The following is a 26,473-nucleotide window of genomic DNA, read 5'->3' as shown; positions in this document are numbered from 1 at the left end:
CTTGCCTGAAACAAGCTGGAGTATGTTCAATCCAACAACCATTGTTGTTATTACTAACAATGGATGAAGCAAGTTCTTAACAGAAAGGATTGGGAATGCTGGATCTACAGGGCAATGAGAACCATATATGACATACTGTAGTGTTAGCATCAACCACTACATTCACTCTCTAGTGGTGTCACATATTCAGGTCTAATGTGGTGTCCATGATTATTGAGAACACTTGGCCCGCTGTCACAAGGGACTTGCACCTCTTTTGGTCTTCCTGGTTGGGTCTGGGAATCTCTCTTAATGTTGTCAGGTTCTGCTGGGGTTCATCTATGTGTTGTGAATGCTCCTACTATCTTCTTCATGATCAGATTCTTTACTCACTTGCAGAAAATTCTCAGCTTCTGCCTAGTGAGTTGTTCCAGGTTTACATTAGTCAGAATCTTTACTCAATGACTGAGAGTATTCTACTTCCCTTCATTATGTGCAGCAACATACTAGCCACTGGTTACTCACAACCCAGAATGGCATCTCTCTACTGTACTGTGGGCAGACTGGCTCCGTGTCTGTGCGTCCCGATGCAGCCACCAATGCTGCCGCATAGGAGGTTTATAATGCACGCTTGGTTCTTGGTGGGGGGGGGGAAAGAGCATCCAAGGCTCTTAAGATTTTAAAAAATGTACTAGAATATGAATTCCAGAACTAAATACCATCCCAATTTGCATGATATAGATCTTTCCCATCTGCATTTTCTATAAGATTCCCTTTTGAAAATTAAACCATTAACACAGAGATATGTTAATGCTGACCGGTATATCACTTTGGCTCAGGTCTTTGTTGGTCAGAGCTGAGCTCTCTTGAGATCACACGGAGTTGGAAGTTTAGGTCAAACTCATTTATGTCTCTGCAGATGTCTTGCTTGGAGATGATGCTTGTTGTTAAAACAATTAAAGGCAGAGCAGATGCAATAGATCTTTAGAGGAAAAAAAAAAACAGCTCCCTGGATAATGAAAATCAATTGGATAATGTTAATGTGGAAATGGCTTTCAGAAATGGTTAGAAGGGTTTATCATAATATTAGTCGCAGACCTCAGAGGACATTAAGAAAATGTTATGCATGTATGAGAGTACAGGGAGTCTTTTCTGGATCATGTAACTTTAGATGTAGATGACCTGTCATTTCTTAGATTTGTTTAATGGCTCCAGTGCTCAGAATCCTACCGAATGATGAAATTGAAGCTTCTTCAACGTGCGGGGCCAGCCAGAAACATTTCCCTGCACTCTTTTGCTGGATCTCAGGTCAAAGCAACAGGTCAAAGGCCAGGCCAGAATCATGTACGGTCTCGTATTAAAATCACATCCTAGTTCAGGGCCTTGTGCTATTGATTATTCCCTCCTTCGCCCATATCATCAACCTGTTCCCTGCAACTGGCTCCTTTCCATTAATGTCTAACATTTTAAAATGCTTGAGGCTCTCCTGCCTTAAAACTGAACCGCCTCACTCCACCCCCTTCTTTTCACAGTCAGATTTCTTAAACAGACTGGCTTCAGTGCCTTATCTCTCATTCATTCATCAACCCTGCAAGAACACTTCTCTTGCCCAGATCACAAATGGCCTCCTTGTCCTTGAATACAATGGCCGCCTTTCAGTCTAAATTTCCCTTGACCTCTTGGCCCCTTTTGGTGTTGCTGACCTCCCTGGGTTCTCCCTGGGATGGAGTAGAAGCTGGCAGTTGAGGAGGAAGCTCACTGGGACACCAAGTGAAATGATAAGAGGTAGAGGGTGTGTAGAGGAAGTGGGAACTAGAGGGATATAAGGATTCTGAATGGGGGGACACACATCACCCCTTCGCAATTTTGCCCACATTGATATGAGAGACACAGCCCAGTGCCCTGTGTTGTTTGTTGCAGGGAGGAAAGATCATGAGTGGCTTTGGAGCACCTATTTTTTTCTTCTTTTAAAAATCTACCCAATTGAGTAAGGATAAGCTGACAGTTTCCAGGCAACATGCAAAAATAAGTGCCTCACCCTTCTCTTTGAAGTTCTGGTAAGTTTATCAAGCATAATATGCTACATTATAAGCAAGTGTTTTTAGCTGCTCAAACTAGTCATGTTAGCTATTGTGTGTTGTCCCGTCCCTTTCTCTCCAGTCACATGTCCTTCCTCCACATCAGCCCCATGCCAGCTTCATGAAATTCTATAAATAGCCATAACTTCCTGATTTACAGACTATGCCTTCACCCTTGCCAATATGTTTGTCTCCACCATGATACGGTAGCCATGACTTCTCTCCAAGTACCTTTCTGAGGTGCCTAGAGGGGCAGTCATGAATTTGTTTTCTTTACAGTTTTTTTTTTTTTAATTTCCTACACAGAGCTTTCGGCATATAGATATATGAGGCCGTAAATGGTGTTCTTCACAATGGTGTTCTTCGCAATCTCCTCCTCATTTCCTCCCAAGCACTTAGGTAGCCGTTTTGTGGTTGTGCCTTGTTCTGGGTAATGCCGACTGTTGAGCAGCTCTCTCTGACAGGAAACCCTTCTTACACACAGTAGTGCTTAATGTCTCTGTTGAATCTCAAACCTCTCCCCACCTCCGCTGATGTTTGTTCTTCCTTCTGGGGTCCGCCTTGAGCCCCTGCTCAAGAACACTAGCGTGTTTGGCTCGAGGGCTGTGTTCCTGGGACTGATTGTTCTACATGACCGTGTGTCGAGTGGGTGAAGACTAATGTCATGTCTGCAGTCAGGGCAGGGCACCTCAAAACACTCCCTTCTTCTCTTACAGTAAAGCAGTAAAGGAAAATGTTTTCTCCTTTGACTAAAAAAAAGAAAAAGAAAAAGAAAAGAAATCTGAAGACTTTACAACAGCTTAGAAAGCCATTCTCCGGTACAAACCTCCTGCTCCTTTCCTCTCTCACTGTGCTCCAGCCACATGGACTTCTGCTGTCCCCAAGCACTCCTGCCTGAGGATTCTCCATTCCCTCTGCCTGACTCTGAGCACTCCTCCTCCCTACTTCCCACTGGGCTTACTCTTCCCTTCCACCAAGTCTGATCAAATGAGATCTGAGCCCCCAGTGCCTGCACACTCTGTCACAGAACTCCAAGGTCTTGAATTCTTGCTGTATTCTTTTGTCCATAGCAAATGTTATAATTCACTCATTTACTAAGTTTATTGCTTATTGTCCGTCTCCCCAGTGCCTTGCCAAGAGTACAAGAATAGCTGTCTCTTCATGCTCTCCAGTGCATAACCCAAATGCTGAGAAAATATCAGGTGTGTGGTAGTTACTCACTTTTTAAATTATTATATGACTATTACATGAATTATATGAATTATATGAATTCACATAATATTCATATAATTATATGAATATTAATGAGAGGGAGGTGAATATAAAAAAGTAAAAAATGCATTATTTCCTTTGTAAGTAAATTTCAATTTGTTGTCTTTTTCCTTTTCTGACAAATGTCTCCAACTCTATCTCATATCTTCATGTTTTTTCACAGCTCAGAGGAAAATTGGTGCTTGGAAAACGATTGAAGAGTTTCAATTGCCAGAAACTATAATTTTGACAAAGGATTGTGTAGTGGGGTGGGTTTGAAAAGGAGGAACAGTGGCACCCCAGATCAAAACATGAGCTGGAGGATATAGATTCAGGAGATAGCCCTGAAGGGTGAAACAGCAGAACTGTGTGCTGATCCACTGGCCAAAAACGAACTCTGTTTCTTGTTTGGAAGGGTCCCAGGCCGGGAAGTTTCCTGCTGCTGCTGCATTTGCTTTGAGTTATGATGGCTCTCCACCATAGTAGCAGAGCCGGAGCAGGAGGGCCAGGAGACCATGCCCGTGGCCCAGGTGCAGAGAACAGCTGACTTCAGAGAAGATAGGTCTCTTGTAAGAATATAACAGGAACGTGTTTGTGATGATAGTAAGGTTTTGTGGCTGCTGACACTGTGGTTCCTCCCGGAGGTGAGTGTGTTATGGTATGGACAGTGAACTCGCCCAAGAGCTGTCCTTGCCTCTTGGCACCCTCTGGGCTAGAACTCACCACTCTCAACTTCCCCAAACTAGGAACAAGAGCTTTACTGAACCAAGAATTGGGCCAACCACTCTAGAGTACCTTTTCTGTGCCAGACCTGTGCTCAGTCATGGGAGACACAAGAGAGCCATCAAGATGGTAACTGCCCTCAAGACGCTTCTCCTTGAGGGAGGAGACCATTGTGTATACAGATAATCGATGCAGTGGCCATTGAAGATGGTAATAAAAAGCCTTTCATCGGATTGTTGAGAGGTGTTTTCTATTTGGAAGAATAAGGGGGGTTTTGTAGAGAAGGTGGTGGCTAAACTGGAATAGGAGAACAGCTGGGATCTTGGTCTGTGATGGGTGGTTCATTCCTGGCAGAGGGGACCACATGGGAGAAGACGTGATGTTAGGAAGAGAAAATATGACAGATTTTCATTCAGTAAAATGCATAGCACTCTTCAGGAGCCATAGGTGATAAGGACAGAGAGGAAAATGGCATGGAACTGGAGAGGACCCTTGGCAGCAATGACACATCATTGGATGTTTTTGAGCAAGTGTTTAAATGGATCAGAGTGAAGTTTCCCCTTACATGTTGAGAAGTGCATACTAAACTAAACGGAACCCCCCGGGGGAGGAGACTGCCGAGTGCTGAATCATTCTCAGGTCCAGCTATCATGATAGACATGGGACATCAGAAGGTACCATGGAATATTACCGAAGCCCAGGAGGCCACTCCCCCTGCTCCAAGCTTGAGATCACTACAGCCAGGCCTCTCTCCAGACCTCACTAAGATGGAGGCCACAGGCCCTAGAGCCAAAGAAAGCATATCCATACCTGGGAGAAACAGCAGTCATATATCTAAAACTCATGTTCCCTGAATAGATTTTTTACCTCAAATTGTTTCTGCCAGGTTGCCAATTTCTTTTTCTGCTTTTACATTAAGTCAAATGTTTTCTTTTTTTTTAATACAACCTTTAAAAGGAAACATAATAGACATACTCAGTGAAAAATAAGCAGAAGGGAGCTATAAATCATATTTCTAAAAGTAGTAAGATAGAATAATCACATCCATTTGAGAACTGTGGTCACAAAGGCATCATCTAATCTCTGATTAGATAGCTCTCGTCAAGAAATAAATATAGATGTTGACAATTTTGTTGCTTTCTGTGCATGTCATCATAGGCCTGAGTCCTTTAGAGGTTACAGGGCATGAGTAGAAAAATTGCTCTAAAAATAATGCTCTGTCATTTTTCAATTTTTAAATAAAATTGGTTACTTGGCTCAGAAAGTACTGCACAAGAGATAAATCATTTTTAAGAAACATTGAACTATTAAATTTTTTTCTTTATGTGGTAGACATTCTCACTTTAAAAATAAATATATACTTTACAAATTAAAGCATAGCAGGAGCATTTGTTCTACCAAAGTTGACAAGAAAACATGTTTAAAGGAGCATACCATCTGTTTCTCTGCCTTATGTTGACACATCCCTGTTCCTTCGTATGTACCTACACGCCTCGATGTACATCATGTATTAATAACAGACAGTGTGACAGATGCTCCCATTTTTGCTGCTTTTGGAAAAATGTAACAGATTGTATTTAGCTATTCCATGATTATATTGTCTCCTGTTGAACCACCACTGTAGACTTACATTGTTCTACAAGTAGCCAAAGCTAACCATCCACCCATGTCTTTTTACCTTACCCGAGGGTTCTAGCTAAGGAGCTCTATTTTAAAAGCATGAAGGTTATTTTAGTCCATTTTGGATGCTATAATTGGATACCTTAGAGTGGGTGGCTTGTAAACAACAGAAATTTATTTTTCAGTCTTCTGGAGGCTAGGAAGTCCAAGTTCAGGGTGCTGGCAGGTTCTGTGTCTGCTGAGAGCCCGTTTCCTGGTTCATAGACTGCCATTTTCCTTCTGTGTCCTCACAGGGTGGAAGGGGAGAGAGAGTTCTGGGGGTCTTTCTCATAAGGATACTAATCCCATTCATCAGCGCCCGAACCTCACAACCTCAGCACTTCCCAAAGGCTCCACCTACAAATACCATCCCACCAGCAATTAGTTTTCAACATAAATTTTGTGGGGACACACCATTCAGTCTATGGCAAACGTATAGCAGCCTTGTCTGGCCTCCTCAGACATCTTTGTTCTCTCTTCTGCAAAAGGCCTTAACAGGAATTTGGGGTTTTAAAATTTTTACATCTTTTGATTAACGGCCATGTGCCCAGAAATACTTCATTCTTAATCTAAAATTATTGTGTATATGCACACATGTGCATGCTCTCACACATGTATACACACCAGGGTGAGGTTTCACTTTTCCTTTAAAGATATTTGGCTAAAGTCCAGTCTAAGTTCGCTTTCAATCAATCTATGCATTTGTTTCCGTAATGCCACTCAGTTCTACTCACTCACATCTTTGTCTTTTCACAGTAGATCTTTGGAGTGTTGCTACTTAGTTAAAAAGCAATGCTTAATAAGCTTTACTGTTTTAATACAGTTACCAGCTAAAAGCTCACCATGTGTCTGTCGGTGAGAATTCATAGACCTGGTTTGACAACTCTGCCGCTCCACAATGTGTAGATATTTTATAATGTGTTATTGGATTCTGGCTTATTTTACAGCAGGAATGCACTGATTAGGTTACATTCAGTTTCTGTGTTCACATGCAACCATAGTTTTATTTTCCTTTAAGTATAAACACCTCTGATGAACATAATGTATCCTTCATTTAAGTGTGACATTTTCCTGCTTCCCTTCCACCTTGTCTGACTTCTTACATATCCGCTGAATACTGTTCTGCTGCAGGACATGTACAGCCCTTCCCATGGCATGATGAATCTAATCAAAGGTGTGTCTTCAGAGAACATGGAAATATTGATGCTGCTGTTCAAGGAGGATCAGGGTGGTTCAGGAAGCTGGAGGGAAGAAGGAATTAGGGAGGACAGGCCATTCTGAGGTGCGTACGTCACTAGGAATATGACCTGAGTAACTTATCTTATAGTCGCAATCCAACAGACATAGCTTCCAGGGAACCATATTTAAAACACTCTTTATCCTTCTGGGTGAAGCACAGAAGAGTCCAGAAACTGCCCTATGAAGAACAAGGAAACTGCTGAGGAGCTCCCTCTCTTCCTTCCCTCTAGCGACACACAGAGACACACACACACGCACAAATGGCTAACAGAAAAGGAGGAAGAAAACTGTCTTGGGTTGTTCCTGGGCACAAGTTAGTATCGAAGTGGGGAAGTGCCAAAGGACCAAGTTCAGCATTATAACGATTGCATGTAATCTGTGTGTGGACTTGCCCACTAACAGAATGAATGGGCTCGGGAACTCTGGGGCACCATTGCTTCCACAGCAACCACGGATGTACTTCTCTATTGGAGGATAAAATTGGCCAAGATCAGTGGTTCTTGGCACTGGCTTTACTTTAGAATCACCTGGAGAATCTCTTTGAATTGAAGATTCCTGGACCCTACTTCAGACTTACTAATCTGAAGATCCCAGGGAATCGCTTCTCGGCCTTTTGGCTAAGATCAAGTGTGAAGATCCCAGGGAAAGCCCTTAATATATGTTCTGTCCTAAACACTTCAGGTGGCTCAGATGTGCACCAGCAGTGAGTAGCACTTGGAACACAGAACTCTCAGATGCCATTTCAAATTGAACTTCTACCCATATATCCACAGTGATGGCAACAGCAGTAACAATCATAAAAATAATACCTTTGTGATCAGATATCTGTTCCTCTTTCCACATCCATGCTTTGCTTTCCTCCATCTTAGATTCACTTTTAGCCAGGATCTCTCCAAGGGATGATAAGCTGACAACTAACACATGGTTCCTCCAAGAAATACTCATTTGCCAAAATCTTATATTTCCCATAATAGGAATAGAAACACGAAACTAAGCAGGAAGGAATTTTTAAAGAATTATGCACGGCTAACCTGAGAATAGTACAAGGTAAATTAAGTTTGGTTTAGACACAGTGACAAGCACGGTGTCACTAAAAGGCATCACACCTGGAATATGCTACTGTGGGTATATGCAAACATTCCTTTCCAAGAATCTCTGGAAACCAGGTGGGATCCTACACATCCAAGAGGACTGAGTCTTATCTATAGGTCAGAGACTCTTACCACCCTTAATTTTGTATTAACTTTCAACGCCCAAATGCATCTGCAACTCCAACATCTTTCTCAGGTCTAGCTTCAGTGTCTCTCTGGGATAGGGTGTGTATGTACCTGGTGGCAAGGGGTTGTAATAGTGGTGCGGCCCAAGGCGTGGCTTCAATTTTCATAAAGAACCTTCATTTTCATGATTTTCTTTGAAACCAGGATACAGGAAGAGGATTGGACTTTTGTAGTTGTTTCATTCATTCTTTATTACTTAACTGCCTTCTCTAGAATGAGAAAGTTAAATTTGTTTGATTGGTTCAAGGATGTATATCCAATACCTATAACTTTTGTTGAATGCATAAATCAGAAAAATAATTGGCTTGAAAACTGGAAACAGTAGGGAGATTCCTGGCCAAATTATAGATGTTGCTTACTTTCTAGGCAGAGACTTTGCATGCACTTGGTCCACCTGACCAAACACAACGTCTCTCTCTTTCCTTCTGGGGAGAGAAGCTCTGGGCAGGTGATTCTCAGAATGATGAATACCAAAGAGAGTTTGTGGTCTGCAAGCTGTGCTTGCCTTGGGAAAAGGTCATTTGGTTGAGGTCTTTAACTTCAACAAAGTCATAGACCAGTGAATACCATCCTGCCAGGGGCTGGGAAGGTGAGAGTGGTATGCAAAGTGTGAAGGGCTGTTCACTACACAGAGTATCTAGATAGTCCATGGGAGTGTCCAAGAAGCTCCATGTTGTGAAATCAGGGAACTGAAGACAGATGTTTAATGGTATCAGTGGAATAAGATCAACCAATTAGAAGCCTTTCAATCTCCTCCTTTTGCTACATTCTTCTTCTTTCTGTTTTTCCTCCTCCTCCTTCCCATCCCCCCCCCCCCTCCTCTTCTTCTTCGGGAAAAAACATGCTTATTGTCTGGAAATATATATTTAAAAATTCCTCATAAAAGATGTTATTCTCTCATTTCCTCATCTTCTTCCTCTTCTTCAACATCCCTGATACAAAGGACATTATTACATCGTATTAAAACTTCACCCAAATGTCCAGACAATGTTTCATCTATGTATTCTTCTGTGTTTGCAACCTGCATGTTCATATAGCTATAGATAACAGGTAGCTTTGTACTCCATTCCCCACTTGAATTTCACCATACTGGCTTTCCCATGAATCCCTGAAGAAAGGTTTGGGATCGAGGAGCAAACTCATCTCAACTACAAGCAAATGTTTTGGGCCACTCACCACCAGCCCAGCTGTCGTCTGTCTCTCGAGACAGGAGTAGCTATAGCTGGGCACAAATCCTCGTTTTACTTTCTCATTTATCTGTATTAGTAAAGTTTTCTTCTTTGGACATGTCAGTGTTGCAAATGAAAAATATTTTACTGCTTTTTCCTATAAAAATTCCAATTTATTGAAACTACCTCTCCATTTCTAAGCTTGTATTTGACAGAGAATGCTCTGTGTTCATGAGAATCCATTGCAGGAGTGATCTAGGTGGTGGTCTGAGAGCCAGGAGGGGGTTTGGAGATACCATTCCACTGGTAACCTGTCCCCCCTGGGAGCTGCCAAGTGGCCTTCACTGCACCAGCACAAATTATTTTTGGATTCAACCTTCTATTATTCACACTTAAACAAGAGACAATGGAACGAACATCTTGAAATTTTTAAAGAATTTCTTTTGCCACCTACCATCTAAACATGACAGACCAAATCTTCCAGAGTTTTCAACACCCACAGCCTGGCAACTAAGAGTAGGAAAAAAAACTCATGCACAATATACACTTTCAAAAAGTATTTTTAGTTTCTTCCATGAAGTGACATTTTCTTTTACTCTTCTTAAAAACATTTAACTGTCAGCAATGGTTCATGTCTGCTAAGTGCTGTAATTCCTATGAACAATTTGCTTAGTTCTTCAAGACAATGGACAGCTTCATCCTAATTTGTTTGCCCAAGTTACAGCAGGCTCAGAGCAATTCGGTGTGGTTGTGAAACAATGGAAGTTTACCAAGGGGAGTGGTAGAATCTGCTCTTCTAGAACAAATAGAGGCCAAGTCTTAATCTGGAATAGGATAGACTTAGATCTAGCCAAGTTCATATATTTGAGATATATTAGTGTCCCTGGCGGGGGGGATGGCAGATCCAAAGTGGGTAATTTGAGGGTACTTTTAAAAATGGATTACTTACCATGGTGAGGGAAGGGTTTGGGGAACTAGTATGGAAATTCCCAGGGCAACAGCAGGGAGTCACCATACCTGGGCCTTAGATGGAACAGTTATAGAAATGCAGAAAAAGTAGCTATATAAAGAGAACCTCCTAGTCCAGACCTCACTCTCTTGCCCACCTTCCAGTCTCCTGCCACTGCGTCTCATTGGCCAAACCTTTCAGATGTCAGATAACAAAGGGACACGTTGATTTGGCCTCCTGGGGCAGAATGTAGAAGGGTGGACAATGGATTCCAGGGCAAAGAGAAGATATCAGTAGATGGAAATTGAGGGAGGCTAGGGTAATCAAATGAATGCTCTTATTCATCTCTTTGTTCATTCTTTCCTTCATCAAACATACATTAGTTAAGCACCTTCTGTACGTGAAAGCACTTTGGAAAACACAGGTGAAGGATGAGAAGTTGTCTCTTCTTTCAAGGAGCTTTTATTTTTTATTGAATGTTCAAACAAGACATACCAATGTGGAATTTCATAAGACAAAAGCTCACTGAGAGTAATAGTGTGGCAGAGAGTATCAGAGGTGCGGCAGTCAGTGTGGGTGCTGACGGTAGGTAGGCTCAGGCGGAACATAAGAGGATTTTAACAGGGCTTTGTGGGACTCAAGGAAGAGTCTTAAAGCCTTTAGTCTCCACCTCAGTACCTCTATGGAGCAATGGACTGGACTGGACTGGCCTAGTGATTTCTCAATGAATTCTAGGACTATATAAAAACTAAATATATGTACCATTTTTTATTGAATACTTACAATCAGTTATTTCACATGTAATATCTCACAGAAACCCTACAATGAGATTGCTGAAATGAGTGTCATTTTTCATATTTTACATACGAAAATAAATGAAATTCCAAGAGGTGGAGTGACTTATCTAATGTCAGACACCTGGTGTTAGAGAAACTGGGATTCAAAGCCAGGCATTTCTGACATAAAATTCTAAGCTACTAACCTCTTTAAATAATGACATTAAGGGACTTAGCAGTGGTGCCTGCCTTGGGTAGAAACATTGTCCTGGTAACACCCTTGTGTTTTCTCAGATAACTGGTAGAACTTTCTCCCTCTTTTAAGAAGCTGCTTGACTTATAATAGGTTGTGTTTTCACAAGTGCTGCCTGCACTTAGTTACAGTATTGGCCTCTGAGGAAGTCTGAACAGAAGCGCTTTTGTTTTATCTTTCCTATGGAAAACCGTCTAATGACTTCTCATTATGCTTGGAATTAATTCTTTGAACTATATGGGCAAATGATCTGGCTTTTCCTACCTCTGATTTGATTTCTTACTATCCATCACTTACTCACTCTGCTCCAGTCACACTGGCTTTCTTTCTCGTCTTTGAATAAGCTTTGCTCTTCTCACCATAGGTTATTTGCCCTAGGTGTTCTCTCTGTTTAGAATCTTCTCCCCACAAGTCTTCACAAACTGGCTCCTTTTGTTAGTCAGTCTCAACAGAAATGTCAGATTCCTTTTCTGACCATGTCTCATAATGCCCTCCTACTCAATCTATAGAATATCATCTTATTTTATGATCATTGTAACACTCATCTTGTTGGTCTATTCACCCTCTGTCCACAGAATGCTTGGAAACTTTCACTGCCTTATGCAATGCTAGATAACCCCATGTCTTGGATAGTGTCTGGATCCTTAAATCTTTGCAAATGAATGAATAAACTCATGGAGATGAGCCCTCGTTCAGAAAGAAAAGTAGTAACGGTATGGTATATTTATTCATTATTTAATATCACCTATCTCTCAGGTATTATTTCTATTTATATTTCAAGATGAGAAAAATGACATTTAGAGATGCTCAAGGTCACCCAAGCAATAGAGCAGGACTACACACACCTTTTGACTCAAGCTCTATTGAGCTTTCAAAGCCACTACGCATGAGTTATGGCCCCCAAGTACAGTCTTAAGTGAGGTCAACACTGATTTTTCTCTCATGTGTTAGTATAGAAGTGAATGTCTCCACCAGATGGAAGGTGTCACCTCTGGGTCCAGGTTACTCATTCTGATTATTGCCATTTCCTCACCAGAATAAAGGGAGAAAGAGGGAAGGGAGGGCCACAGCTTCCTTGTGAAGATGTGATCAGGAAGATGTATACATCCCCTTCACCAGAGCTACAAGCTGGTGGATGTAACAGCTGGTTTGGAGAGTGTGTGCCCAATTAAAATTTGACAAATTCTATTACTAAAAGGAAGAAAGGGAGACTACATGTGAAGGATAGTAGACAAACTGTTAGGTCTAATAACAACCACTCTAAGTAAAGATTAGTATCATTTTCATTTTATATATGGAGAAATTGGGGCTCAAGGAGATTAAAGATCACATCATCAGTCAGGAATAGGACAGAACTCATGACAAGATTCCATTCCGGTCCCCCATTTCTTCATTATCATCTCTCTCTCTCTGTCTCTCACACACAAACAGACAGACACACACACACACACACACACAAACAGCACGGCTCAGTGTTCTGTGCTTAGATGGAATTTACTCCATTTTCATCCTTGGAATCTCATTTCAGCCTTAATCTATTAAGGAGAATTTAACCAACAAGACAAGGAATTAAGTAGAGGTGAGGGTCCTGAGGGCTAGACCTGGTCTGACCATCTACAGCAGAGCTTGCCTTCTCCTGGGTACAGTGGGCGCCTGGGGAAGCTGCCTCCAGGATAAGTGTGTTCTGATAAGTCAGAACCTGGATCTTGGTTGGAGAGGTTTGTAAATAATGAGTCACGAGTCCCTGGTTTCTGAGCAACAAGAACAAACAGGCCCTTAGTAGGTATGGTGGGCACATGTCTTATGTACTGGGATAATCCTTGTTTACAGCTGTTGTCCCAGTGTACTTATTAAAAGTGTCCCCCCCTCAAAATTGCCCTAGTTCAAATGATGAATTATATGGTCACCCTATCAATAGCCCTATGTTCCCATTGTTATTCAGCCTTAAAAACACTGGGGGCAAAGACCACACAGATGTTGGACAGCTAACTAAGCAGAAAAGGTACCTAAATAAGAGTCCCTGAATTTGACTGCCATTGTAAAGTCCTGGTAAGAAACTGATCAGCTGTCTAAATTAACAGTAATTCCATTCCTCTGGGTAAGCCAAAATAATCTAATTATAAAGGTTAATTTTATAATTCATTCTTAGATTACCAAAAGGAGTAAAAACGTCTTGGAGGGTGTTTTATGCTGCAGCATCATTAATGATTAAAATGTCTGGGCACAGAAGCATGTATAGTTACAAATTATTCAAACCACATAAGACTTTATAAAATTCCATCTATGAGAGGCATTCAATAAATAACCCAGAATTCATCTATTTCATGTCTATGCCCTTTGGTTTCAATGACATTCTCATTTTTCAAAACAATATTGAGTTACACTGCACATGGAGTTTCAGAAAAGTTCTTCCCAGTTAATCAAAATTTACTCAATTTGTAGCACAACAATTTTATTGCCCAGAGGTTGTTATTGACACTCTATATCTATGAACCTGGTTGAAAAAATCCTAGAGGGAGACTTGCAAAATGACAGTCCTCAAGTAACTTTGTTTTTCGGGAGGGATCAGAAGAATGAAATTAAAGATCAACACATGAAAGAAGTTTCTGCTTCTTGAAGTTAGAATGAAGTAAAGGACACACTCATTATCTAAGAATAATGGGCAAAAGAAAAAAACAGCAATCTAAAGTGAGCTCACTTAAAACAGAGAAAAAAATTGTACAATAAGTGAAAAGAAGTTTTCATAGGATTCAAGAAATTAAAACCTGCAGATTTTGGTGTAACTTTCCATCAAAACTGTACTTCAGCATGTACCATATTTCATTTGTTCTTTAAATGACCATAAAGAGGATTTCTTAATAAAAATGTATGAGGGCTTCATGAGTCTCCTCAGGGGAGTCTCCTCCATATGTCCATATCCAAATATTCTTAGCTATGCAGTCTCCATGTCCTTCTCTCCTCTCAGCTGTCAGTAAGTCTAACTCCACCAGGGCCTCATTTATCAAAGTCTTAGCTTGTGTGATTATAAGCAGTTTTCTAACATCACTTCCATCAACCTCATGAAATCCCTATCTTTGGTAAGATTTGCCTTTTCTCTTTGCAATCAATGTGTACTGTATTAACAATGAATTGCTGGTTATTCTAAACAACAAATGATCCTGGAATCCAATCAACAAAGACATTGATGTGCTGGGAATCAACACTGCATGGAGCAGAATATTTGAAAGGGAATAACTTTATTACTCTTTGGTCCATAGACAGTATCTTCCTTTGAAGGCCCCCACGGCAAAGGAGCAGGGCCTTAGGTAATAATCCCAGGCAGCCAGGACTCCCCGACTTTAGGTTTGAGCCCCAACTCCATCAACTTGATCTGTGACCTTGAGGTGGCCACTTCATCTCAATAATCTTACAAGCCTAAAACACCCAGATTCTTTTTCTGGGATCTAAGAAGTTCTGCATATATTTTTTAATGTGCGTGCTCTCAGGGAGTGTGCTCATGTTCTTTTCAACTCTCATTAAGAATCTAACCAGTAACCATGAAGTATCTCACATGATCTCTAAAGCTGCCTCCAGCTTTCACATTCTCTGATTTCTGATTTTCCCTGGGTAAAACTATCTATAGGGAATGAAAGTAGAAGCTTGAGTAAGGCCACGGTGGGGGGGGGGGGGGATCTGTAAATGGTTACCAGTAATTAGTGCTGAAATACACGTAGGTGGTCCATCAAATCTACCCAATGATCCACCTCCCGGCAAACCCTGGAAGCTTGTTTGGAGAAACTAAATTAAAGATTTTCAAGTTTGCTGTTTCAGAGATGGCAAAATGTTATAGAGAAGATTTAATGATGTATGTGCAAATTGTTAAAGAAATATTGGACACTCAGTTCAATCTAAGGATTTGAAACATCACTAAATAATTACCAACCTATTTTAGTAATTAATTAGGACTAAGATCATTGCAAATATCAGAGCTGGAAAGATAGAAAAGGACACATACTATCGGATGTGGACAGAGCAAATAGGGTTTCTGAAAGCTGTAGGAACTGGTCCTTTAATACAGCTATTCTAAATCTTGACATCGTCATAGCTATAACTTTATTAAATATCAAATTTACCTTCTGAACTTTAAAGAGGCCTCAATATGATGTTTTTGTAACAACAAATAGAAAAGAAAAATAGGGAAATTGCTTTGATGACATCAGTTCCACTTTCAAGACTCTTTAGAATCTTCTTCATTGGATTAAAAAAATCTGCGTCTCATTTATTCACTCATCAGGAATTCAGGATGGGGAAATCTGGTATGACATTATTGCATTAGTGTGTATAAAATCTTGACAATATTTGGCAGTGGAGAGTCTAAGGTCCAGGACTGCAGGAAAATCGTTTATATTTTTTATTTAGCATTCATAGGCAAATAGAACTTACCCCTCTATCAATGTGGGTCTTAAGAAGTGTATGGAAACACTTGAAGCAGTTATAGAGAGTATATTAACTCAAATATAATCAGAAATTAGAACACAAATCTTTGTTAAAGTGATTTACTGATGTACTTTCTCAGCCAGAGAAATTTTTTTTGTTTTTTAAAGGGGTTGGAGAGACCATTTGTTAGACTCCTGATCAGACCTGATTCCTTACAGGTATGAAAAAAGTCATATGAACAAAACAACCTAACCTGTCTGGAAAGACAAAGAGCATAGTTTACTAATTCTAGAATATGCTAGGATTAAGATTCAAATTGGACAGAAATAGTAAGTAACTGACAATAAGAAGAAATTACTTCTTATTGTCAAACTACCAGGAGCCTATGAAAATCACAGATTTTCCAAATGGCACCATGTGAAAGTAAATTAATAGTTTTGAAAGAGATTGATAGGTTGTCATGACCATGTAGTAGGGCTCATTTTGAACCTTAGTGGACATTTGCCCTCCCAGCATTCATCTTCCCTTCTTTCTCCTACTTTTCCACTGAGATCCTCCCTTCCCCACTGTTAGTCCATAGGTCTATGGAAGTCCATCCAGAGCTCCTCAGGTGTCCTTGTGCTCAAATATAGGACTCAGGCCTGACAAATTACAGCAGCTCTTCCTTTTAGTCACAGTGATTGGAAGAATAATGAGTACGACCACAGTATGGTAATAATATTGAATGTCTGGGCTGCTGGGGATGCAACTGAAAACAGTCCTCTTTCTCTAGACTCAAACCTAGGAGGGTATGATAATGTAATTGCTGTAGCAGCTGTACCAGGCACCATCTTGTGAAACTCGAGTATGATATATTGCTACCATCTGAGCCTCAGACCTCACTCCAGTTTAATCAAAAAGGTCCAGTTCTGAATCATGCACTGCATTTGTCATGTCTGAGAAGTCCCCATTAGTGTAGAACAGTTTCCCAGTTTTTCTTTGGCTTTCCTGACCTCGAATCTTTTGAAGATTATAGGCCAGTCACCTTTGGAATTTTCCTCAACTTGGGTTTTTCTGATATTTCCTCACAGTTGGATTGAGATTGTACATCTTTTGCAGGAATATCACAGAAGTTCTTCTAAAGGCCTTGCCTCAGATGGCACAGGATCTCAATGTGTCTCACTGTTGGTATTTGTTCTCTTTGGCAACTTGAAAAGGTGACATCTGCCAGATGTTTTCACTATAAGCTTACCTTATTCCCCTTTGCAAATAATTAGTGCTCTGAGGAGAAGTACTTTGAAGTACTATTTTTTTTGTAAATTGAACTTCCATTTACTTATTTATATCTGAATGGATTCATAGTCTCCTATTTTGTTTCATGGGTTATAGTTTTTCATGTTCATTATTTCTTCTGAAGCACAAATTGTCCCAATTTAGCCTGTCTCACTTGTTTCTGAGTCTTTGTGACCTATCTTCATGATTTGCTGATCACTTATTTTTCTGGCTCTGTGCTGTAGAAAGATCCTGAAATCAACCCCACTGTGGACACACCGAATCTACAGCTGCGTTTGGAACAATTTCCTCTGAAAACTAGCTGAACTGCTCCTATGCATGGGCAAACAAGAAGAAGGCCACAATGAAGGGGCTGAGACACAATCTCACCTTAAACCACACGCTCAGCACAGCGACCCACAATCAGGAGGGAACTCACAAACCCAGAGCTTCAACCTGAGGAGTGAACTTTTCACATCCCACATCAGACACTCGAGATTTTTAAAGACCTGCACCTGACAAATGAGCCCCCAAAACATGAAAACCAATGTGGGACTCACTTTCTCAAGGTCCAAGAGGCTGTGGTGAACTGAGTGATGTCTCTTGAAGGGCTCATGTGTGGACTCACTCACTCCTAGGCCCAGTGCAGAAGCAGCTATTTGAAAAGTGCCCAGACCTTATGCAAAAGGGATTCATTTGCTGATCTTATTAAAGCATCAACCAGAGACGCAGGGTCTGTTGGGATACTCTCCAGGGATGAAGAAGATGGCAGGCACCTTTTTTAAGCTTTCACTCCACTTTGCTAAAGCTGGCAGAATGCTTTTTTTTTTTTTTTTTTAAACACTTTAATTCCCTTTCTCCTCAGTGGGTGGCATCTTTACCCTCTAACCAGCGGGTTCCATCTTTGCACTCTCCCTCTGCATCTTCTACAGGGGAGCTTTTATAGATGTCTGAAGCCCTGGTTCTTATGTCTGGTGCCCTGATTTTTGCAGCTGCAGGCCAGGGACGCCCCTTGATGATACAGTTCTGGAGGTCAGGGGAGTTTGCCTTCCTGGGTCTCCTGGGACTGTAATAATTGGAAAGATAGTTTTTGGCAGACTACCACCCTCCAGGGCATTGCACAGATAGCAGACTGAAATACAATGCCAGGTGTTCAAAGAAAGAGACCTATTTGCTTATTCTGGAGCCTGGGGGGCAGGGTTCAGGTTTGGAGCACATCTAGAGGCCTAAGGAGGGGTTCTCAGGGAACACTGACCAAGTGACACACCATTTCTGTGCTCCTCCTCTGCCACATTAGACCTTACCAGTTTCTAAGAAAGGAGATTATATGCTTGTCATATAATAATAATAATAATAAAATCAAGAGCCCTGATTTTTGTGACTGTTGCCCAGGGGATACCTCCAGATTACCTGGTCTGGTGGCTTCTAGGGCTTACACTTGCAGTCCCACAGGAATGTATGTATTTGCATACTCTACAAGCTGCTGCCTAAGAATCTGACTTCTAATCAGCTTGAATCTAGGTGCTTACTCAGATCTCCCTCTTTGGGATACTGACAAATCTTAGCACACCCTCAACTACTGGGTGCTACTAAAAACCAAATAGGCTGCTTGGACAATCATGAAAGCTTGAGAGACAATGAAAAGCTAGGACAAGGTAAATGATAAGGTTTATCTCCTACATGAGGCCACTCCTTGAAGATGAGGACAGATGGCTGTTTCATCTAATACATAAAGCAAACACAGAGAGTCAAGCAAAAAGAGGAAAAGAAGAACAAGATAAAATGTCAGGAAAAAATTTCATAAAATGGAGAGAATTATCTACTTGATAAAGAGTTTAAAGTAATGGTCTAAAGACAGTGACTAAACTTGGGAGAGGCATGGATAAACACAGCAAGAATCTCTTTCTCTTTCTTTCTTTCTTTCTTTCTTTTTTTCAAGACACTGAATACATTTTCATTGAGCCTTTTAGTTTACAACATGAGGTAAAAGGAAAGTCATTCAACTTTTCCTCTAATATCATAAATAAGACAGTAAGACAGTTGCCGCTTTTGTTCAACATAATACTGAAAGTCCTCACCAGGTAAATTAGGCAAGACAAAGAAATAAGCATCACAATTGGAAAGGAAGAAGTAAAATTGTAACTATTTACAGATGATATAATATTATATATAGAAAAACCCTAAAGACTCCACCAAAAAAGTGTTAGAACTAATCAAAGGATTTAGAAAAAAATCACAGGATACAAAATCAATATATAAAAATCTGTTGCATTTTTAATAACAAACTATCAGAAAGAGAAATTTAAAAAACAAACTCATTTAAAATTGAATCAAAAAGAATAAAATACCTAGGAGTAAATTTAATCAAGAAGGTGAAAGACATGTATGCCAAAAACTGTAAGACACTGATGAAAGTAATAGAAGACACAAACAAATGGACAGATATTCTGTAATCATGGATTGGAAGAATTAGTATTTGTTAAAATACCCATATCACTGAAAGCAATCTATAGATTCAATGCAATCTCTATCAAAATTCCAATGGCATTTTTGACAGAAATAGAACAAAAAATTCTAAACTTTGTATAGAACTGCAAACAACCATGAATACCCAAGGCAGTTTCGAGAAAGAACAAACTGGGGAGAGGGGTGCCTTGGTTGCTCAGTAGGTTAAGGGTCCAACTCATGATTTGGGCTCAGGTCATGATCTCATGGTCATGGGATCAAGCCCCACAAAGGACTCCATGCTCAGCATGGAGTCTGCTTGCGATTCTCTCTCTCCTCTCCCTCTACCTAGGCCCCTCGCCCTGCTCCCATTCTCTCTCTCAACTAAATAAATAAATATTATTTAAAAAGAACAAAGCTGGAAGCATCATGCTCCCTGATGTCAAATGGTACTAAAAAGCTATAATAATTGAAATGGTATTATAGTGTCATAAAAACAGATACATAGATCAATGAAACAGGAGAGCCCAGAAATAAATCCATGCATATATGGTCAATCGATTTACAACAGAGGAGCCAAGAATATACAATATGTAAGAGACAGTCTCTTTAATAAGTGGTGTTGGGAAAACTACACAATCACATGAAAAGAATAACGCAACCCCTATCTTAAAACATACACAAAAATTAACTCAAAATTGATCAAAAGATAACCTTGAACATAAGACCTGAAACCACAAAACTCCTAGAAGAAAACATAGATGGTAAGCTCCTTGACTTGTCTTCGAGATGAATTTTTGAATCTGACTTTAAAAACAAAGACAACAAAAGCAAAAATAAACAAGCAGGATTGTATCAAATAAAAAATCTTTTACACAGCAAAGGACATAATCAACAAATAGAAAAGGAAAACTACTGAAAGGGAGAAAAATTTTCAAATCGTATTTCTGATAAGGAGGTTATGTGGAAAATATATAAAGAACTGATACAACTCAGAAAGAAAATAAATAATCTGGTTTAAAAAGCAGAAAGGACCTGAATAGTCACTTTTTCCTAAAAAAAGATATACAGATAGCCAAAAAGTATATGAAAAGATGCTTAACATCACCAATCACCAGGGAAATGCAAATCAAAATCATGACATATAACCTCATGCCTCCTGTTAGAAATGCAATAACATCAGCATTTTTCATAGAACTGTAACAAACAATTCTGAAATTCATATGGAACCAGAAAAGACCCCAAATAGCCACAGTAATGTTGAATGTATGAATGAATGAATATATGAATAAATGAATGAATGAATGTATTATAAAGCTGTAATTATCAAGACTATATGGGTACTGGCACGAAAAGAGACACACAGATCAATGGAATGGAATAGAGGGACCCTCAACTCTATGGCCAACTAATCTTCAACATAGCAAGAAATAATATCCAATGGGAAAAAGATAGTATCTTCAACAAATGCTATAGAGAACACTGGACAATAATATGCTGGGCCACTTTCTTACACCATAAACAAAAACAAATTCAAAATGGATGAAAGGGAGGAAGGGGGCAAGATAGCAGAGGAGTAGGTGACTCTATTTCAACTGGTCTCTTGAATTGAGCTGGATATCTACCAGAGCACTCTGAACATCCATGAAACCAGCCTGAGATGTAAGATTATACACTTCTGGATCTCTATGGGGGCAGAGGATCATCAGTTGAGAGGTACAAAAAATGGAGTTGGGATTGAGCAGAAAGATATGGGATGATAAACAGAAGGGGAGGGAGCCACCAGAAGCAAGCCATTGGAAAGTAATACCCCAAAGGAAAAGTGCCCTGTGCTTGGGGACCAGCGATAGCTTGGAGACCAGTGGATGTGAGATGGGAAGGGACTGATAACAGCACTCAAACAGAACAAAGGGACTTAAGGGACAATTGCTGGGACCAGGTGGTCACAGGCATGGACCTAAGCCCATGGCCCCAGAATGGCTGCAGCTGCAGCCCGCCAGCATCTGAGAGGACCCAGCATGAGTCAGTGGTCCTGGGAATAGCAGACCCTGAGGCCAGGCTTGCCTGGATAGGTACTGCTCATGATGTTGGTGGCACGGGGGGTGTAGAGACAAGCAGGGGTCTAGGTTGACCACTGAGAGAGTCACTGGGGGCACACAACGCCTGTGGGAGGCTGTAGTATTCAATGGGGCTTGCAGCGGGGAGACTGTGTGTTCTGGAGGATTCAGAGAAAAGCAGTCTTTGGCTTCTCTCTGAGGCAGAGGTCAGGGTGCAGACAGTTTATTTTGCTCTGACCCTCCAAAAAGCCACCAGAGAACAAAAGCCTCCAGAGAACTAAAGCCAGAAAAACCGGTTTCCACAGAGCCCAGCTCTTTGATACAGGGCAGGGCAACTTTGCCCAAGCAGGACAGACTGAAAAACAATGAGACAGGCCCCTCTTCTAGAAGACAAACTGAAAGAACAAGTGGACAACAACCACAGGGTCCCCATAATACTGCAAAACCCCAACACCAGGGGGAAAACAGTATATTAAGCTCCTGGTATTTCCTCACAGCCTATATATTTCTTAGATACAACTCTTCTCTCTCTTTTAAATTCCTTCTCATGATTCTTTTTTTTTTTTTTTTTGCTCACTTATCATCTCAACTAGATGTTTAATATAACATATTCCATAGTAACTTTTTAACTCGAACTTTTTCATACATATACTTTTTTTCTTTCCCTTGTTTTTATATATATAGATATAAGCTTCAGTGTAGTCCTTTTTCCCTATTCAATATTACCTTTATATATATATATATATATATATATATATATATATATATATATATACACACCAGTTTTAATTTCCCTGTATCTCTGGAAAGTTGAGTTCTCTAACAAAGATAACAAGATACACTGGGAAGAACTGAAATACCCTTTCTCGCCCATACTGAGGGATTATAACAACCTTCCCATCACCCAACCTTTTTATTAATTTTTTTCTTTTTCTTTTGTCAGTCTTTTTGTTTGTTTGTTTTTGTTTTTGTACTTTATGAATCTTACTCTTAGGGCTCATTTTAGCTGAGGTTTTTGTTTTTTTCTTTTTTCTTTTTTTTTTCTTTTCCTTTTGGCGGTGACTCCTGATTGCTTCAAAACTTCCCAGGGTGCACCCTGCCTGGATAGTGTTTGATGTTTTTGGCTGTACATCTGCTCAACCACAACTCAACAGAATGACAAGGAGAAGGAATTCCCAGAAAGAAAAGATGTAGAGACAATGGCCTCTCCAGCAGTTCTAATGGATACGGAGCTAAGCAAGATGTCAGAAATAGACTTCAGGGTGGCAGTTATGAAGACAATAGTCAGACTGGAGAAAACTATTAATAGCAATATAAATTTGTTAAGGGCAGAAGTGAGAGCAGATCGGGCAGAACTTAAAAATGCTATTAATGAGGGGCGCCTGGGTGGCTCAGTAGGTTAAGCCTCTGACTTTGGCTCAGGTCATGATCCCAGGGTCCTGGGATAGAGCCCCCTGCTCTTTATCTGCCTGCCTCTCTACCTACTTCTGCCTACTTGTGATTTCTCTCTCTGTCAAATAAATAAATAAATAAATCTTTTTAAAAATGCTATTAATGAGATATAATCTAATCTAGATACTCTTAAGAGTTAGGTTAAATGAAGCAGAAGAATAAATTAGTGATGTTGAAAAACTGATGGAAAAGAAGGAGCTGGAGGAGGCATGGAACAAACAGCTTAAAAGTCATGAAAACAGAATTAGAGAAATAAATGATGCTATGAAACATTCCAATGTCAGAATTACTGGGATCCCTGAGGAGGTGAAGAGAGAGAGAAAGAGAGAGAGAGGACTAGAAGATATATTTGACCAAATTGTAGCCAAGAACTTCCCTAGTCTGGGTAATGAAACAAGTAATCATGTCCTAGAGGCAGAGAGGACACCCACCAAGATCAATGAGGGCAGACCAAGCTCCAGGCATGTAATAGTAAAACTCGCAAACCTTAGAGCCAAGGAAACAATTTTAAGGGCGGTTAGGGGGAAGAGATTCCTTATGTACAGAGGGAGGAACATCAGAAAAATGGCAGACCTGCCCACAGAGACCTGGAAAGCCAGAAAGGACTGGCAAGACATATTAAGGGTACTAAATGAGAAGAATATGCAGCCACAATTATCCAGCAAGGCTGTCATTCATAATAGATGAAAACATAAGACGCCCCTTGGACTGGCAGAGACTGAAAGAATATGTGACCACTAAGGCGGCCCTGTAAGAAATATTAAAGAGGGGCTCTATAAAAGGAGAAAGACCCCAAAGTGATACAGAACAGAAATATATAGATAGAATCCATAGAAACAAGGACTTCACATGCAACATGATGACAATAAAATCTTATCTATCAATAATCACTCTCTAGTGAATGGCCTAAATGCTCCCATAAAATGGTACAGGTTGCTGAATGGATAAAAAGACAGGGCCCATCCATATGCTGTCTATAAGAGACCTAAAGATACATCCAGACTGAAAATGAAGGGATGCAGAACTATATTTCATGCCAATGGACATCAAAAGAAAGCTGGGGTAGCAATTCTCATTTCAAACAAATTAGATTTTAAGCTAAAGACTGTAGTTAGGGATACAGAAGGACACTATATCATTTTTTAAAATTTATTTCTTTTCAGTTTTCCAGCATTCATTGTTTATGCACCAAACCCAATGCTCCATGCAATATATGTCCTCCATAATACCCATCACCAGGCTCACCCAACCCCCACGCCCCTCACCTCCAAAACCCTCTGTTTCTCAGAGTTCACAGTCTCTCATGGTTTGTCTTCCCCTCCGATTTCCCCCAGCTCACTTCTCCTTTCCATTTCCCAATGTCCTCTGTATTATTCCTTATGCTCCATAAGTAAGTGAAACCATATGATAATCGACTCTCTCTGCTTGACTTATTTCACTCAGCATAATCTCTTCCAGTTCTGTCCATGTTGATACAAAAGTTGGGTATTCATCCATTCTGATGGAGGCATAATACTCCATTGTATATACGGACCATATCTTCTTTATCCATTCGTCCATTGAAGGGCATCTTGGTTCTTTCCACAATTTGGCTATTGTGGACATTGCTGCTATGAACACTGGGGTAGAGATGGCCCTTCTTTTCACTACATCAGTATCTTTGGGGTAAATACCCAGTAGTGCAATTGCTGGATCATAGGGTAGCTCTATTTTTAATTTAAGGAATCTCCACACTGTTTTCCAAAGTGGCTACACCAACTTGCATTCCCACTAATAGTGTAAGAGGGTTCCCCTTTCTCCACATCCTCTCCAACACTTGTTGTTTACTGTCCTGTTAATTTTGACCATTCTCACTGGTGTAAGGTGGTAATCAATGTGGTTTTGATTTGAATTTCCCTGGTAGCTAATGATGAACATATTTTCATGTGTCTGTTAGCCATTTGTATGTCTTCATTGGAGAAGTGTCTGTTCCTGTCTTCTGCCCATTTTTTGACATGATTATCTATTTTGTGTGTGTTGAGTTTGAGGACTTCTTTATAGACCTTGGATATCAGCCCTTTGTCTGTGCCACTTCATCATTCTTAAAGGGTTTATCCAACAAGACGATCTAACAGTTGTAAATATCTATGCCCCCATGATGGGAGCAGCCAACTATATAAGCCAACTGTTAACCAAAATAGAGACATACTGATTATAATACATTAATTGTAGGAGAGCTTAACAGTCCACTCTCAGCAATAGACAGATCAACTAAGCAGAAAATCAACAAAGACACAAGAGCTTTGAATGACACACTGGACCAGATGGACCTCAGATATACACAGAACATTCCACCCTAAAACAACAAAATAGTCATTCTTCTCAAGTGTGTATGGAACTTTCTCTAGAACAGACCACATACTGGGTCACAAATCAGGTCTCAACCAATGCCAAAAGACAGATTATTCCCTGCATATTCTCAGACCACAATGCTGTGAAACTGGAACTCTATCACAAGAAAGTTTGGAAGAAATTTGAACACACGGAAGCTAAAGACCATCCTGCTCAAGAATGTTTGGGTCAACCAGGAAATCAAAGAAGAACTTAATCAATTCATGGAAACCAATGAGAATGAAGACACATTGATCCAAAACCTATAGGACATGGCGAAGGTGGTCCTAAGGGGGAAATACATAGCCATCTAAGCCTCACTCAAAAACACAGAAAAATCTCAAATACACAAACTATCTTTACACCTTAAATATCTGGAGAATCAGCAACAAATTAAAATTAACCTACACATGAGAAGGGAAATAATTAAGGATAGAGCAGAGATCAATGAATTAGAAATACATTAAGGAAACTAGAAGCTGGTTCTTTGAAAGAATTAACAAGATCAACAAACCACTGCAGACTTATCCAAAGATAAGAGAAAGGACCCAAATCAATAAAATTATGAATGAAAGGGGAGAGATCATGACTAACACCAAGGATAGAAATACAATTATCAGAAATTATTATCAACAGCTATATTACAATAAATTAAGCAACCTGGAAGAAGCGGATGCATTTCTGGAAATGTATAAACTACCAAGACTGAAACAGGAAGGAATCGACAACCTGAATAGACCAATAGCCAGTTATGAGATTGAAGCATAACCTTCCAAAACACAAGAGTCCAGGGCCTGATGGATTCCATGGGGGAATTCTACCAAACATTCCAAGAAGAAATAATACCTATAATCCAGAAGCTGTTTCAAAAAATTGAAACAGAAGGAAAACTTCCAGACTCTATGAGGCCTGCATTACTTTGATTCCAGGTAATGATCCCATTACCTTGATCCTTGATACCTTGAAAGGTATCAAGACCCCACCAAAAAGGAGAATTTCAGACCAATATACCCGGTGAATCCAGATGCCAAATTCTTAACAAGATCCTAGCTAATAGGATCTAACAGTAGATTAAAAGATTTATCCATCATGTCCAGGTGGGATTCATCCCTGGGATGCAAGGGTGGTT

The 26,473-nt window shown here is 40.2% G+C and overlaps 1 pseudogene across 1 annotated transcript; it reads right to left on the bottom strand.

Annotated features, from left to right (window-relative positions):
* Window positions 1–9,095: 9,095 nt before the first annotated feature.
* On the bottom strand, window positions 9,096–9,349 carry LOC308343526 (small nuclear ribonucleoprotein F-like; annotated as a pseudogene). The gene has a single exon. The product of its transcript is annotated as a small nuclear ribonucleoprotein F-like (transcript).
* Window positions 9,350–26,473: the final 17,124 nt, after the last annotated feature.

Source organism: Martes martes (genome assembly GCF_963455335.1).
Source record: "Martes martes genome assembly, chromosome: 5".
Taxonomy (NCBI): domain Eukaryota; kingdom Metazoa; phylum Chordata; class Mammalia; order Carnivora; family Mustelidae; genus Martes; species Martes martes.
The sequence above is the reverse complement of the archived record's forward strand: the minus strand, read 5'-3'. Positions and strand labels throughout refer to the sequence as shown.